The sequence below is a fragment of the Dama dama genome, chromosome 19, assembly GCF_033118175.1.
Source record: "Dama dama isolate Ldn47 chromosome 19, ASM3311817v1, whole genome shotgun sequence".
NCBI classification, from domain to species: Eukaryota; Metazoa; Chordata; class Mammalia; order Artiodactyla; family Cervidae; genus Dama; species Dama dama.
The window spans coordinates 27,280,669-27,295,537 of NC_083699.1; the positions used below are offsets into that span (position 1 = coordinate 27,280,669).

Below are 14,869 nucleotides of genomic sequence, written 5' to 3' on the forward strand. Positions count from 1 at the left end.
ATGATATTTTATTTCTCTGTTCTCTGTCTGGCTTACTTCACTTAGTATGATAATCCCTAAATCCATCCATATTGCTCCAAATGGAATTATTTCATTCTTTTTATGCCTGATTAATATTCAGCCATATACAATATGCAGTCATATATAATACAATATACATGTCATATACAAAATGCAAGCCATATACAATACAAATATATTGTAAGTATATATTATATATGTATATGTACATATGTGAATATATATATAGTCTTCCCTCATGGTAAAGATGGTAAAGAATACACCTGCCAATGCAGGAGGCATGAGTTTGATCCCTGAGTTGGGAAGATCCCTTGGAGCAGGAAATGGCAACCCACTCCAGTCTTCTTCCCTGAAGATTTCAATGACAGAGAAGCCTGGTGGGCTACAGTCCATGGAGTTGCAAATAGGACATGACTGAGCAACTAACACTTTCTATATAAACATATGTATACACACACACACACACACACACACACACACACACAATCTTCTTTATCCATTTCTCTGTTGATGTACATTTAGGTTGCTTCCATGCCCTGGCTATTGTAAATGGTGCTTCAGTGAGCATTGGGGTGTACGTGTTTTTTTGAATTATAGTTTTCCCTGGATATGCACTTAGGAGTTGGATTGCTGGATCCTATGGTAGCTCTATTTTTAGTTTTTTAAGAAATTTCCGTGTTGTCCTCCATAGTGGCTGTACTAATTTACATTCCCTACACAACATTTACATTACACAACTAATTTACATTTACATTCTCCTACAGAACAGTGTAGGAGGGTTCCCTTCTCTTCACACCCTCTACAACATTTACTGTTTGTAGAATTTTTGGTGATGACCATTCTGACTGGTGTGAGGTGATACCTCATTATAGTTTTTATTTACATTTCTCTAATAATTAGTGATACTGAGCATTTTTCTGTGTTTTTTAGCCATCTGTATATCTTCTTTGGAGAAATGTCTACGTAGATCTTCTACTGGTTTTTGATTGGGGGTTTTTAATATTGAGCTACAAGAGCTGTTTGTATATTTTGGAGATTAATCCCTTGTCAGTTGCTTTGTTTGCAAATATTTTCCCCTATTCTGAGGGTTGTCTTTTCCTTTTTTTAAATTTTCCTTTGCTGTGCAAAAGCTTTCAAGTTTAATTAGGTCCCATTTATTTATTTTTGTTTTTATTTCTATTACTCTTAGAGATGGATCCAAAAAGATATTGCTGCAATTAATGTCAACCACTTTTATTTTAAAACCTTATTTATATTAACCTTTTTCAACACATCATTACCGTCTTTTGAACTAGTAAGGGTATCTTGGTTAAATATATCATGGTAGTTAAATATTTTTATGGTTGTAGAACACATTTAGCGGGGCCTTTATCACCAAAGAGTATATAAAATATTTAGTAACTTATTTTAGTATTCAAAGTTTTAATGTCTCTAATGAATTTTTTGATCTTTCTGGGATGTATTTTTCTGAAATGAGTAGAGAAAGAGAAGTGCTACTTTTAAAAATTTTCCAATGGGCATTTAGATTTTTTAATGTTAATTTTTGAATAATGGTCTTATCCCAGCTTATTTGAAGCACAAATTTTATTATGCATAATTTCCCTATCTACTTGATAATCAAGATAAAGTAGATTTTTAAAATGTGAACAGTTAACAAAGGTGATTCATTCAGTCACAGAGCTGTTAATGTCCATCTTTTGCTCTCACTCTGTTATTCATGAAGTGTCAATTTATTGAGCCTGCTCAGTCCTGTTAATAGATACTGTTAATAAAATAGATACCTGTTAATAAAATGGTTTCTGGTTGGTCTCTGACTTCAGGGATCTCAAAATTGAGGCCATCTTTACCTACATGCAAAATAACTAGTATAAGTACATCAGATAGATATGTGTATTGTGATAGAATATTGCAATAAAAACTTCATTCCTCAAGTTTTTGAACATACCAATCATAGAGTATTAGAGTTGAAAATGATCTTAAAGATTGTCTATGTCCAGTCTTTTGTTTCATATTTAGGAAAACTGAGACCCAAATAAATTAAATGGCTTAATCAAGATCATATTTTGAGTTACTTAACAGAAGTTGATTTAAAATCTGGATTCCCAAATGGTCCTTGCATTATGATTTATCAAGATATTCCCATAATATGAAAAAAGATTCATGGTGAAAGAGATATTATTGTTTCCTCTCCTAATATTTTGTAACACCATTATTTCTGAAAGTGAACCATGTTTTATCGTACATCATATAGAACCTTTGGTGCCCATCTCCCTCCGTTATTCAATGGTACTGTCTTTAAGCATGTTGGTTCTCTTCACTGTTAAATTGTTTCTTCTGCCTTCTGTGTCCGGTGATCTTAGAACTTTTTCAGGGATATAGATAGGGAGATATTACTCATTTGTTCTTTTCTTTCTCTGTGCATTTGTAAGATTTCTGATAGTTGATCTTAAAATATCTGCATGGTTTGGGATGAAGAAAGAGAATAAGATAGGATTATAAACCCAATTTTAAAAAACTGTGTTAAATCCTTCTAAATATTTCCTGTAAGAACAGACCTTTGGACTCTGTGGGAGAAGGCGAGGGTGGGATGATTTGAGAGGATAACATTGAAAAATGTATATTAACATACATAAAATAGATGACCAATGCAAGTTTGATGCATGAAGCAGCACACTCAAAGCCGGTCCTCTGGGACAATCCAGAGGGATGGGGTGGGCAAGACGGTGGGAGGGGGGTTCAGGATTGGGGACACACATGTGTACCCATGGCTGATTGTTGTTTATGTATGGCAAAAAACCTCATAATATTATATAGTAATTGTTCTCCAATTAAAGTAAATTAATTAAAAAACCCTCAAAGGCAAACTTTTTTCATCAATCGCTAATATCTGATGCACTACACAGTATTATTCTTATCACAGAAATAAATTAACATACAAGATGAGGCAGTAATATTACTTAGGGATAGTTATGTTTATTTTTAATAGTTGGCCTTCTTTGCTGTGGAAAGAAAGATTGGAAGCCTAGCAGAGTTATTTCAGGGGTCCTAAATGAGTCTGCAGTTGATTAATTAGTGGTGTACGACCTTTGGTTACCATGCCCTTAAGACAATGACCGAACAAGTGCTGAGAGCAGTTTATCTTTGGAAGACAGGATCAGTGTTTCAGAACAGAGAAAAATAAATAGCTTGATCATTGGCTTAAGCATTTCCTTTGTTTTGGGGGCTTATTCTATTTAATTTTCCTCAGTAATTTTTTCAGGGCATTATTAGAAGTAGTCCTTTAATTTGCATATAATGTGTGAAGAGGATAAAAGTACATTCTATGATCATAATACTGTTGAACTTATAATTTTATATACTAGTACATTGATAATATACTTTTAAGAAAAGATATGTATTGAAAACAGTCACCTTTCAGGATGATCTGTTCTCTCAGATCCTAAATCTGATGCCATGATAACTTTTGTATATAACAGGGCAGTTCCCTTCGTAGAGACTGTCCTGCATCTCTACTTATGGGCTTGTGTTGAGGGGCTTAGGGCTCCCTTCTTACCTACTTATATATGCATATGTTACAGAGACTGTGTGATTCCTATGCATGCAAAGCTAGTGTTCAAATAAGCTTGTAGTTCTTGATTAGTGGGCAAAAAATTGAGTATTTTTACCCTGGATCAAAAAGTGACTGATTAGCTCAAGAATTCTGAAGTTGAAAGGATAGTTATTAGCATAATGTTATGCCTATGAAATGTGGTGGATGTCACTCTAAAACTTTCAGTATAATATGCCATTTGGGGCAGCTTTTAAATATATCATGGTAGATTGGTTTTTTTAAAATTAGCTTTTCCTACAGTGTAAATGAAAGGTAATGTATTATATATGTAATGCTTACTCATTAAAAATCCAAATTACATATTTCTGAAACACAAATATTATTGTAATTTTTCATTTTGTTGGTTAAATTAAAACATTATTTAAACAACATTAAAGTATGACTTTCATTATTAATCATTTAGGGACTTGCTCAGATGTCATTAATAAGATACTTGGTAGGATTACTCTTTAATAGGAATACACAAGAACTCTTTGGTTCTATTTTTTGGAGGAAACCTGAGCCATATTTTTATCATCTCTTATGTCATCCTAAAGTAAATTTTAGAAATATTTAAGTACTTTAAATTTCCATCTCATTTAAACCTAATATTTTTCCAAGTTTGTATGATACATTTATACTTAAAAAATGTATACTTAAAAAAAGTGAGGACTTTTCCTGTTATTTTCCATTTTCAAAAAGATACAAATGGAAAAGTATGTTCAAACATTTGGTTCATAATTCACTGTTTGATTTTGTTTTTTTTTTTCAGCCTGTATCCCTCTTTGATATTTTCAGCCTCTGCCATTAGCAAGATTTTGACTTACCCCAAAGTTAGTGTTAAAAAAACAAGTCAGTTGGAAGAGTAGTGATTGTGCAGAAATTATAACATTATTTACTTCAGTAGCCCTGTGTTTACTAAACAGAAGCAGAGAATTGGAAGTGAGTAACAACCAATATTGGAAGCTACAGATTATCTTTATGATGTTCTTACATTACATGCTTTATAATCAGGTCCCTTGGATTTCAGGTGGAATCTGCCAGTTCATAAAGCTAAATGAGTCTTCCTAATAAAATTTTTTGGATCCAGTTACATAATTTTCAGTTTCCCTGGGTAAGGAATTGATTCATACTTACTTTCTTTCACTTTCCAAAGAGGTGGGTTTATTTTTGGTTCTGCTTTACACTCACCACTTGGAGGAGCTCATTAGGACATGACATACTTTTGAATGACTAATAATGTCTAGGGAGTAACTGTTCTCATTTCCCGTAGATTCATCCCCCACATACACTTAACATCATTTATTGGTCAGTTTCTGTTTTCTTTAGGTTACATATTCTTTACTATATTAGTAGTGTTTTTAGACAAAAGAGTAAACAATGGTTCAGAAAAACTTTCTCAAAAGGTACTCAGCTCTGCTAAACTTTAAAATTCCAACCTTACAATCCCTAACATACCTGTCACTGTAGTTCAAGGGGCTGATGAGAAGAAAATGGTCAGTAGGAAAAGCTGGAGCAACTGGATGAATATTGATTATTTCAACCATTCTTTATGGCTATGATACTTTCTTTGAAGTAGTTCCTTTCCTAATTTAACCATTTCTCTTTGTTATGGCAATAGCAAAATATATTCTCCTCATCATGTTCCTCAAATGCTGACTAATCTTTCTGTGACTCTGATTGTGGTTTAAAAGCTTGAAAAGATAGAATTCAAGTGCATATGTGTGGTGTATGTAATGAGAAACTGAATTATTTTATTTTCAAAGTGGGCTAGAGAAATTTGAAAAATAAAATAAACAAGACAAATATATATTGTAGAATGAGTGTGTGTATTAAATATGCATCATATGGTATATAAAGATTTCAAATATTTGTAGTTTTTCACTGTTTTCTCTTTTCTAATAAAGTCCCTATATAAGCTTAAATTTTGTGCATACTTCATTTTCTTATCTCAGCAAATGTTTTGTGACATTCAGGTTACTGGTTATGAGGGAAAACAGGCAGTGACATCTGTCAACACATTGATTTCCAGGGTTGATACAGATGGTCTGAGCTGATCCCTGCTCTCCCTCACACCCCATTTGTGTGCCTTCCAAAGCTACCTGCTCATCTACATGGATGACCTTCTGAAAGAGGACCAGTCATGAAGGGTATTTAAAGGGTATATTCATTTGCTATAATTTCTAAACCTGTTCATTATTTATTCAAAGGTCTATAAATCTGTAGAACAAATAGGCAAACTTTGGTTAGGATGATTCTGTTTTCTAGGAGCAGTATAGAGAATTAGAGAGGTTTCAACTTGAGTCCATAAACCTGATTCAGTAGTTATTTGCTTTATAACTTCAGTAAGTCACTTTTGTATGTCTTTCAGTTTTGTGTTTTATTTTTTTTTTTTACAAAATGGATTAATATTACATCAGGTGGTTGTTTGTAAAGATCAAGCACTTTTATTAAATTAACATTTTTATTATTAATGATGGGCTACTGTCATAGGCTTTGGGGCTACAACCCTGAAGAAAATAGTGTAAATAAATAAAAAATAATCACAATATCCTTGCCCTCTTGGTGATTACATTTACATTGGGAGAGATAGGCAATAAACAAATACATTTGTAGAATGTATATGGTATCTGATAGTAATAAATGCTATGGGAAAAAGTAAAATGAAGGAAAGACAATAGACAGTATGAAGGAAGGAGATGTTGCAGTCTTAAGGAAGGTGAGAAGGGAAAGCTTCACTGAGGTATTTTTAAACAAGTCATTAAGGAGGCAGGGAGAGCCCCTAGTTATAAGGGAGAAGAACTATCACATTAAGTGTGATAAATTAGGTTAAAAAAATCTTAGCACAGTTGCTGGCTCAAAATACAGCAGTGTTTAAGAGTATTTGCAAGTATTATTATTATAAATAAATTAATCTTGGTTTTAAGAATTTAAAAAAAATTTTAATTGGGGGAAAATTGCTTTACAATGTTGTGTTGATTTCTGCCATACAACAATGCAAATCGGCCATAATTAAAGATCTTTTATGTGCAGCTGTGAGTTTCACTCTCATCACAGAAGTAGCCTGTGACCATGTGGATTGTGCCAGTATTTGGTTACTTTTCTTTTTGTTATGTCAAAACATAACCCAAAGAATGAGTCATAATCTCAAAATCTTGTTGTCAGAAAGACAATTTAATTGTTTCAGGTAAATTTATTTTTCCCAAAATTGAAAACATAATCTTTAACATATTGGAATAGAAACTATCCTTTAGAACTTGATACAGAAACTGATAAAGCTGTTTTTCTTTTTCTTTCTTTCTTTTTTTAAACTAGAAGAGTCTTTAAAAACACTTAAAGCTTGTTTTTACCTCATTATAGAAAGAAAGCTAGAAGTAGATGAGCCTGAAACATTGACTTTTATCCATCTTGAATTTCATGGAGCATCCAGAATGATGCATCTTTCGCTTCAAATGTTTATCCATCACTTTTAGACAAGTGGTGTATGAAGCAATAAATAACAGATAGCTAGAACAGGAGAAAACAGTTTTTTAATGCCTTGTGCTTAAACTGTCACTCTGGCAGGAAGTAATAACTGAATGCTGCATTTATTTAGGGCAAGGTAATAGACTACTTCCTTATGGAGGCAAATTACTTTGGGATTGGCTGTCTTTCCCTCAGAAGCCAGGGTTTCCTCAGTGAAAGACTAGATTTGGAGGTTTGATTTGAAGTGATTGGCTACTGAATCCTCATGCTATACACACCAGAAATGTGTTTTCTTTGAGATTCTGGTCATCATTTATCATTAAATAAAGAGTCTTGCCAAGTGCATGCTTTTCCATATGGTAGGCAGTGGGATGCTTGATAAAAGCAGAGACCTAGCGCTAGAATGATCTGTGTTTAACTCTGTTACTGGCTAGTATGATTCTAGATAAATTGCCCAGTGTTCTGGGACTCAGTTTCCTTGAATCCCAGAAAATTGGAAAGTACAAGTAGGCACACTAATTTAATTCAGTAACTGCAAGGCTTAAGTTAAATGATGGGTGTAATGATCTGGAACTTACATTTTGGTGTCAACAAATAAATATTTACTACTTACAGGTGATTTAAAGATCTTAAGTTACATAATGGCTTCCCTCGTAGTTTAGATGGTAAAGAATCTGCCTGCAATGCAGGAGACTCAGGTTTGATCCCTGGGTTGGGAAGATCCCCTGGAGAAGGAGAGAGCAACTCATTCCAGTATTCTTACCTAGGAAATTCCATGAACAGAGGAGCCTAGTGGGCTAAGTCCATGGGGTCTCAAAGAGTTGGACATGACTGAGCAACTAACACTTCTTTCACAAGTTGCATGATATATAGATGTTTAGCTGTTGACTTTTAGTAATAAATGGTATTTCTATATGTGTCATAGAAGCCACCCAGCTAACATTAGTGTTTTTTCCTGTTCCCTCTCTCCCTTTGAGTTTTACAAACCATAAATAGTTTATGATCCCAAAAGATCATGTTATATTGAAGGCTTTGTATTAGCCTCTACCTGCACAAATCTTGTGTGTCAGTATTCTGTCTAGTTTTAAAATACTATCTGGTAAGTATAAGAGAGCAGATTTGTAGAGGTGCGTACTATTATGCATAGTAATAGTGCTGGTTGATGGTGTTTGGGTCTGCATGCCAATATTTTAAAATGCAGCTTCAATTCAGCTGAATAATTATACTTTGATGTATGAAAAGTCCATTATAGAATATGTTCTAGTTTCAAATATTCTTATTCTTAATATTAATCATAATTTACTTGCTTTTGGATGGTAGTTATGATGGTTTCCCAATTGTAACTGCAAAATTCCTATTTTTCAAGGTGCTCATTACTTTGGTCTATAAAGTAAGCCAAGTTGGACCAATAAATAGAAAATGAAATTAGCTGTGATTTTCATATTTTAATTTCCTTATTATGGAAATATATTTTTAATAGGTGATTGAGTCTTACTTTTTTTACTTTTTACTCCTTATTAAAATCATTTTTACCATTTTTCTTGATTTAATGTGAACATATATTTGACAGTGTTTATAATGTGTGTGTGTATGCTCAGTTGTGTCCAACTCTTTGCAACCCTATGGACTGTAACCCACCAGGCTTCTCTGTCTATTGGATTCTCCAGGCTAGAATACTGGAGTGGGTTGCCATTTCCTCTTCCATGGGATCTTCCCAACCCAGAATCAAACCCATGTCTCCTGTTGCTCCTGCATTGGCAAATGGATACTTTACTACTACTATTTCAAATTGTTACAGGATCACACAATATTTCTATATTTACTTGGGAAATTAATCACTTTTCAAGTTTTTAATTATCAGAATTTTATAAAATTAAACTATATTTTTATTTCCTCTGTTTTTACTACCTTGATATCTTAAACAATATTGGCAAGAATATGACCTTGTTGCAAATTGTTTTTTCATACACATGTCCTAGGAATCATTGATCTTTTGAACATGTAAACATTTGAAATTTTTTATATTAATTCTTTTGTGTATAATAGTATTCTAAGTCCAGTGCATGTTTTATTTCATGGCAATACATTTTGAAGACCAGGTGTAAAACCATTGGCATCATGTGGAGACTGGACTGCAGTAATCCTATATCATAAACCTAAACTCTTAACTTCAGAATAATTACTAACTACCTGAATTGCAACTTTTAAATGCAAGATGACATTTGCTTCTTTTTTGTAACTTTCAAAATGCCTTGCTAATAGTTATTTGAACTTTTTTAGCACTATCTGCTTATTTTATGTTATTAGCCATTAATTGGGTGTATTTAAACTAAGTAGGTTATTTACTGTCTCTTTAGGAAGACTTACCTGGTGATAAAATTCTCAGATGAGATCTGAAAGAATGGTTATTCAAAGACAAAATGATCTAAATAATATCTCAGAATTCTGTTGTCATAAATTTATGTGATTTAAAATCATTCCTTTTACTGTCTATAATATAAATATAATATAAATAACTAAAAAACAACCAGCACAATATTGAATTGCAAATGTTATTTTTTTCATGTTGAAGGCATTTTATTTTTACGTAAAAAAAAAATAGCTGAAAAAAATACCCAAATGTTAAAAAAAAAAAAAAAGAAAGCAGCGAGAAAACCAGTTTCTCAGCCTAAATAATCAGACATCCATGGGATTTTCCAGACAAGAATACTGGAGTAGGCTGTAATTTCCTCCTCCAGGATATCTTCCCAACCCAGGGATCAACTCTGTGTCTCCTGCCTTGGTAGGTGGATACTTTACCACTGAGCCACCTGGGAAGCCCACTTCCAAGGATCAGTTCAGTTCAGTCATGCTGGACTCTTAGGTAGCACATGGACTGCAGCACACCAGGCTTCCCTGTCCATCACCAACTCCCCATGGACTGTAATTCCAAGGATAGAGAATAGTTAAATAATTTACAGCATATCCCCATGAAATGTGAAAGTCACTCAGTCATGTCTGACTCTGCGACCCCATGGACTATACAGTCCATGGAATTCTCCAGGCCAGAATACTGGAGCGGGTAGCCTTCCCCTTCCCCAGTGGATCTTCCCAACCGAGGAATGGAACTGGGATCTTCTGCACTGCAGGCAGATTCTTTACCGGCTGAGCCATAGGGAAGCTCAAGAGTACTGGAGTGGGTAGCCCGTCCCTTCTCCAGTGGATCTTCCCAACCCAGGAATGGAACCGGGGTCTCCTGCATTGCAGGTAGATTCTTTACTAACTGTGCTACCAGGGAAGCCCCATATCCACATAGGGAACTTAAAAATTTTAATATTTTATGAGATTAGTTCATGTGTGTGCTTAGTCATATCCAGCTCTTTGTGACCCCAAGGTCTGTAGCCTGCCAGGCTCCACTGTCCATGAAATTTTCCAGGCAAGAATACTGGAGTGGGTTGCCATTTCCTCCTCCAGGGGATGTTCCCGATCCAAGAATTGAACCCAAGTCTCCTGCACCTCTTGCATTGGCAGGCAGATTCCTTGCCACTAGTGCCACCTGGGAAGCCCTCATGAGGTTAGTGTATGACAGAGGAAGTGTTCACAATATAATGGTATGTTAAAAATACAAAACTATATACTCACTCTGATCTCAGTTTTGATTTATAGAAATATATGCATGCACATATGTGTGTATCTTATATGTGTGTTTATTTCCGGATTTAATAATAAAGCTGAGTGTTGTTTGATTTCCTTTGCCAATGCTATTTTTATTTTTTCAGATCATATATGGCCTTGTTGCAAAGTATTTTATACACATTTCCAAATGTTTGTAATCTTTTGAACACGTAAATGTTTCATCTTGGTGATTCTCTTATGAGTAGTATGTCAGAAACAATCAAAATGAGTAGTTTTGTAAAATTACTAAACATTCACAGTACTCATATTTCTTTAAGATAAAGAAATAAGTATCAGTCAAGTATATATTAATGTACTAAGTTGTGTTTTCAAATGGTATCATAGTAACAATGTGATAATTGAATTTTGCACCTTCCAACAGGCTGCCTTTTATTGCCGTGAACATAGAATCTAAATAAAAATATTTGCTCTGGTTTTGCTTATTAAAATATACAATGTAAGCTTATTGCATGATTTTAATCACAACGGAAAGATTTTAGGACCTTTCTTGCTTGTCCTTCATTCAGTAGATAATTATGAATGTCCAGTTTATATCAAGAACTTTGATAAGCCCTGGAGACAAAAAGAATAAGAAATTTTTTTTTTAATGTTGTGAAGAAAGAATTTAGTAAAGAACAATTTTGTACTATAGTGCTTAGTTGTTAATATAATAGAAGTACATATAAGAAGCTATGGGACAAAGGACCCTAACTCTGAGTGGGGTTGTCAAGGAAGGCTAAAAAGAGTGAGGCATCCAATCTGAAGCTGGAAGTGAAGTGAAGTGAAAGGTACTCAGTTATGTTTGACTCATTACAACCCCATTGACTATACAGTCCATGGAATTCTCCAGAATACTGGAGTGGGTAGCCTTTCCCTTCTCCAGGGGATCTCCCCAACCTAGGGATCAAACCCAGGTCTCCTGCATTGCAGGTGGATTCTTTACTAGCTGAGCCACAAGGGTCTGGGGCTAGAGATAGGAGTTAAAGAGGAAGGGAGAAGGTAAAGGGCATTTCTACACAGAAAATGACAGGAACCAAATTATGACTGTGGCACTAGGAGAGATTACAGAAGGAAGATCAGTCTTTTAAAAAAGCTGTTAATACTTTGTTAACAGTATCAGCATACACAATTAAGGAGACTGTGAGAATATCAAATTACAGACTTATTAAAGGTAACTATAAAAATATGCTTTTGCATTTTAACACAATATTCAGAAATGTTAGTGAAAGAATTTGTTCCACATGAATGATTTTTCTAATAAACATTTAGGAAGGGGCAGGTTGATTTATCCATGCTTGATAAAAATATATTTTAGTACGTTTGCTTCATTAAGCATGGTTTTTCCTCCTCTGTCCATTTTGCTTCTTTTGGAGATTTGGGGGTTGCTCTGATTAGGAAACATCTGTTTTTGCCCTCTGCTGTGGTACAGTCAAGTCTTCCTACACTATTTAGATACTTGGCAATTTTTGTCTTTTTTTTTTTTTTTTTTTAACTGGCTCAGGCTTCCACGGTATTTCAGACAGTAAAGAATTGGCCAACAAAGTGGGAGACCCTGGTTGGATCCCTGGTTCAGGAAGACCCCCTGGAGAAGGAAATGGCAAGCCACTTCAGCATTCTTGTTTGGAGAATCCTATGGACAGAGGAGCCTGGTGGGCTACAGTCCATGGGGTCGCAAAGAGTAGGCCGTGAATGAGAGACTAACATTTCACTTTTTTTCACTCTCACTTTACTGGCTTCAGATTGTTCTTTTTGCCTTTTCTTTTTTTCCTTCTGATAAGGAGTCCTATTTCCAAAAGTTCTTCAGTTGACTTTGGAATTTTGACAATTCTTTTTTGTTTGTTTGTTTGTTTTTTTCATTTATTTTTATTAGTTGGAGGCTAATTACTTTACAATACTGTAGTGGGTTTTGTCATACATTGACATGAATCAGCCATGGATTTACATGTATTCCCCATCCCGATCCCCCCTCCCACCTTCCTCTCTACCCTATCCCTCTGGGTCTTAAAGCTAGTTAAAATTCACATTATTTCACTTCCATCTTGAGCTTATGGTAGGTAAGTGGTTTTCAGAAGTCCTGAAGTATATGTACTTAATGTCCCTCCATACCTCTCAGACTGTCCTTTTGTAGGCTGTTCTCAAGGTTGGCTTGTTACTTGTAACTTTAAAATTGTGTCAGTGTAGGAAGAGATTGGTATACAGTTTGATTTAGTCCAAAAGTGTCAAAATGTCAAGGCCCTGGAGCACATCTCTATCATGGGTCCCCATCAGTATCGCCTGAATGATACTGAAATCTTGGCTTTCAAACCCCATTTTTAGTCCCTGCCCTTATCTGCCTCTCATGTAGGCAAATGTGTCCTGCATTGTACTCAACAGAAAAGGGAGAATTAGCTCCTCTTTAGCATTGCCTCAGAGGAGGGATTCATAGCGTCTCCAAGCCTCAAAGGCTGTGCAGTCCCAGGGAGGCCTGGTAGAATGTGCCTGAGGAGCTTATCACCTGCTATCTATGATATCTCTTAATAGACAATGCCCCCCAGATTATTTTTATATGCCTGATCAGTACACCAATCCAGAGGAGACTTGAAGGCTGGGCTTCTCATTTCCCTTGCCCACTTAGACCTGGGAATGGGGACCAGCTGGCCAAACCAAGCTAGGAGGGGTGCCAGGACTCCATTCAAGAGCAAGATCCTTTAAAGAGCCTATAAAGAGGCCACCTAGCTAGGGTGTCTGGCTCTCAGCATATCTCTTACCTTTAGTTTTCCTGATGCCAGGGCCAGGCCTCTGGGTTTGTATATATTGGACTTTGTTTATGTCTCTGAGGCATAGGAGGGCCTTGGCATTGCTTACACTAAAGATCTGTAGAAACTCAGTTTATAGAGGAAGACATTCAGCTGTTGAGAACTGGGACTCTGGGTTTGAATTCTAAGATATCACCCGAGGAGGAGCTCTTCAAAATGCATGCTGACGTACACCACATGAAGCTCATCTTCTAGGCTCTCAAAGTCTGGGTCACCTGCCATGTGTACTACAGACTCCTCGTGTTTCATCCTCCTATTCCCTGGGTTAAGAACCATTTTCAGATTGCTTGTGAAAAGCAATCAGCGGGTTTCAATTAAAAAAGACGTGTATACTATGTGAATCCGGAATATAGCTATCATTTCATTGTCTTGAAAATATAGTTTTCAGGAGAGAAAGTGTTAATGATATTGCTCACTCATTCCTCATTTATGCAGAGATTCTTGTAATGCCAGACGCTGTTTTCAGTCCACAGAGTAAATTCTCTGTGGACTGAAAACGACCTCTTTCCTAGAGATTATATTCTAGTGTCAATGGGACAGCTGTGCAGATATTGTTAGAGAAGAACAGTACACAAATAAGCAAGTAGGTAATTAAGATAATCATGGAAACTGACATAATTTGAAGGAAAAGAGAAAATGACCACAGTGTTGACTTTGGAATATTAGAAATTTGTTGTATAATGATTCTGTTTCCTTGCTATGGACTGCCTTTGGAGATACTATGAAGGGTCATGCATAATCAAAATAAAAAAGCAGCTTCAAGTGCTTCACATCGAAAGCTTATAATATCAAATTGCTATTTAGCTACAACAGTAAAGTCACAGAAGGCATAATGATTGTAGAACTTGAATCTAACAGCAGTTAAGGCAAATGGAATACTTAATAAGAATACATGGAAAGAAGACAGGACCAGGGTTGGAAAGATGCTATATTTCTTTTATTCTGTGACAGTAGAGACTTCCATTTATCTCTGTTTATGGAAATGTATTAAATTGATGGTTATCACCATATTAGTTCATGATACAGTTCTATTTTGTTCTGTTTCAAGTTTGTTCTAGTTTTAACCAAAGAGATCCACTTAAAATGATCTTAATAAGCTTGAGTGAATGTAAGCATGCAGTTGGGAAGGTGTAAGTCTAAGAAGAAACATATATGAGTCCACAATGACTGCAGCTCAAGAAAAACAGTATGAACTGCTTTGGGGAAGGTTAATTGCTAGAATAGGAGACCTCTGTGTAATATCCCCCAAGTGGATCCTGTATATAATGATTTTTCTGTCCTCTATGGGATACAGCTAGAATTTTTAAAACTGTATCTGTTGTTTGTAAGCAAGATTGACTGAGAT

General features: G+C 35.2%; 1 protein-coding gene across 4 annotated transcripts in view; it reads left to right on the forward strand.

Annotated features, from left to right (window-relative positions):
* The window catches only part of NAALADL2 (N-acetylated alpha-linked acidic dipeptidase like 2), a 1,498,179-nt gene that overhangs the window by 176,434 nt on the left and 1,306,876 nt on the right, over positions 1-14,869 (forward strand). The window contains exon 3 of one of the 4 annotated variants that reach the window (XM_061168361.1): positions 5,643-5,771. The exons of 2 other annotated variants lie outside the window; for them this stretch is intronic. The gene's annotated coding sequence lies outside the window, so the exon portion shown is untranslated. The remainder of the gene's footprint in view (positions 1-5,642; positions 5,772-14,869) is intronic. One more of the 4 variants, XM_061168363.1, reaches the window with a different exon arrangement.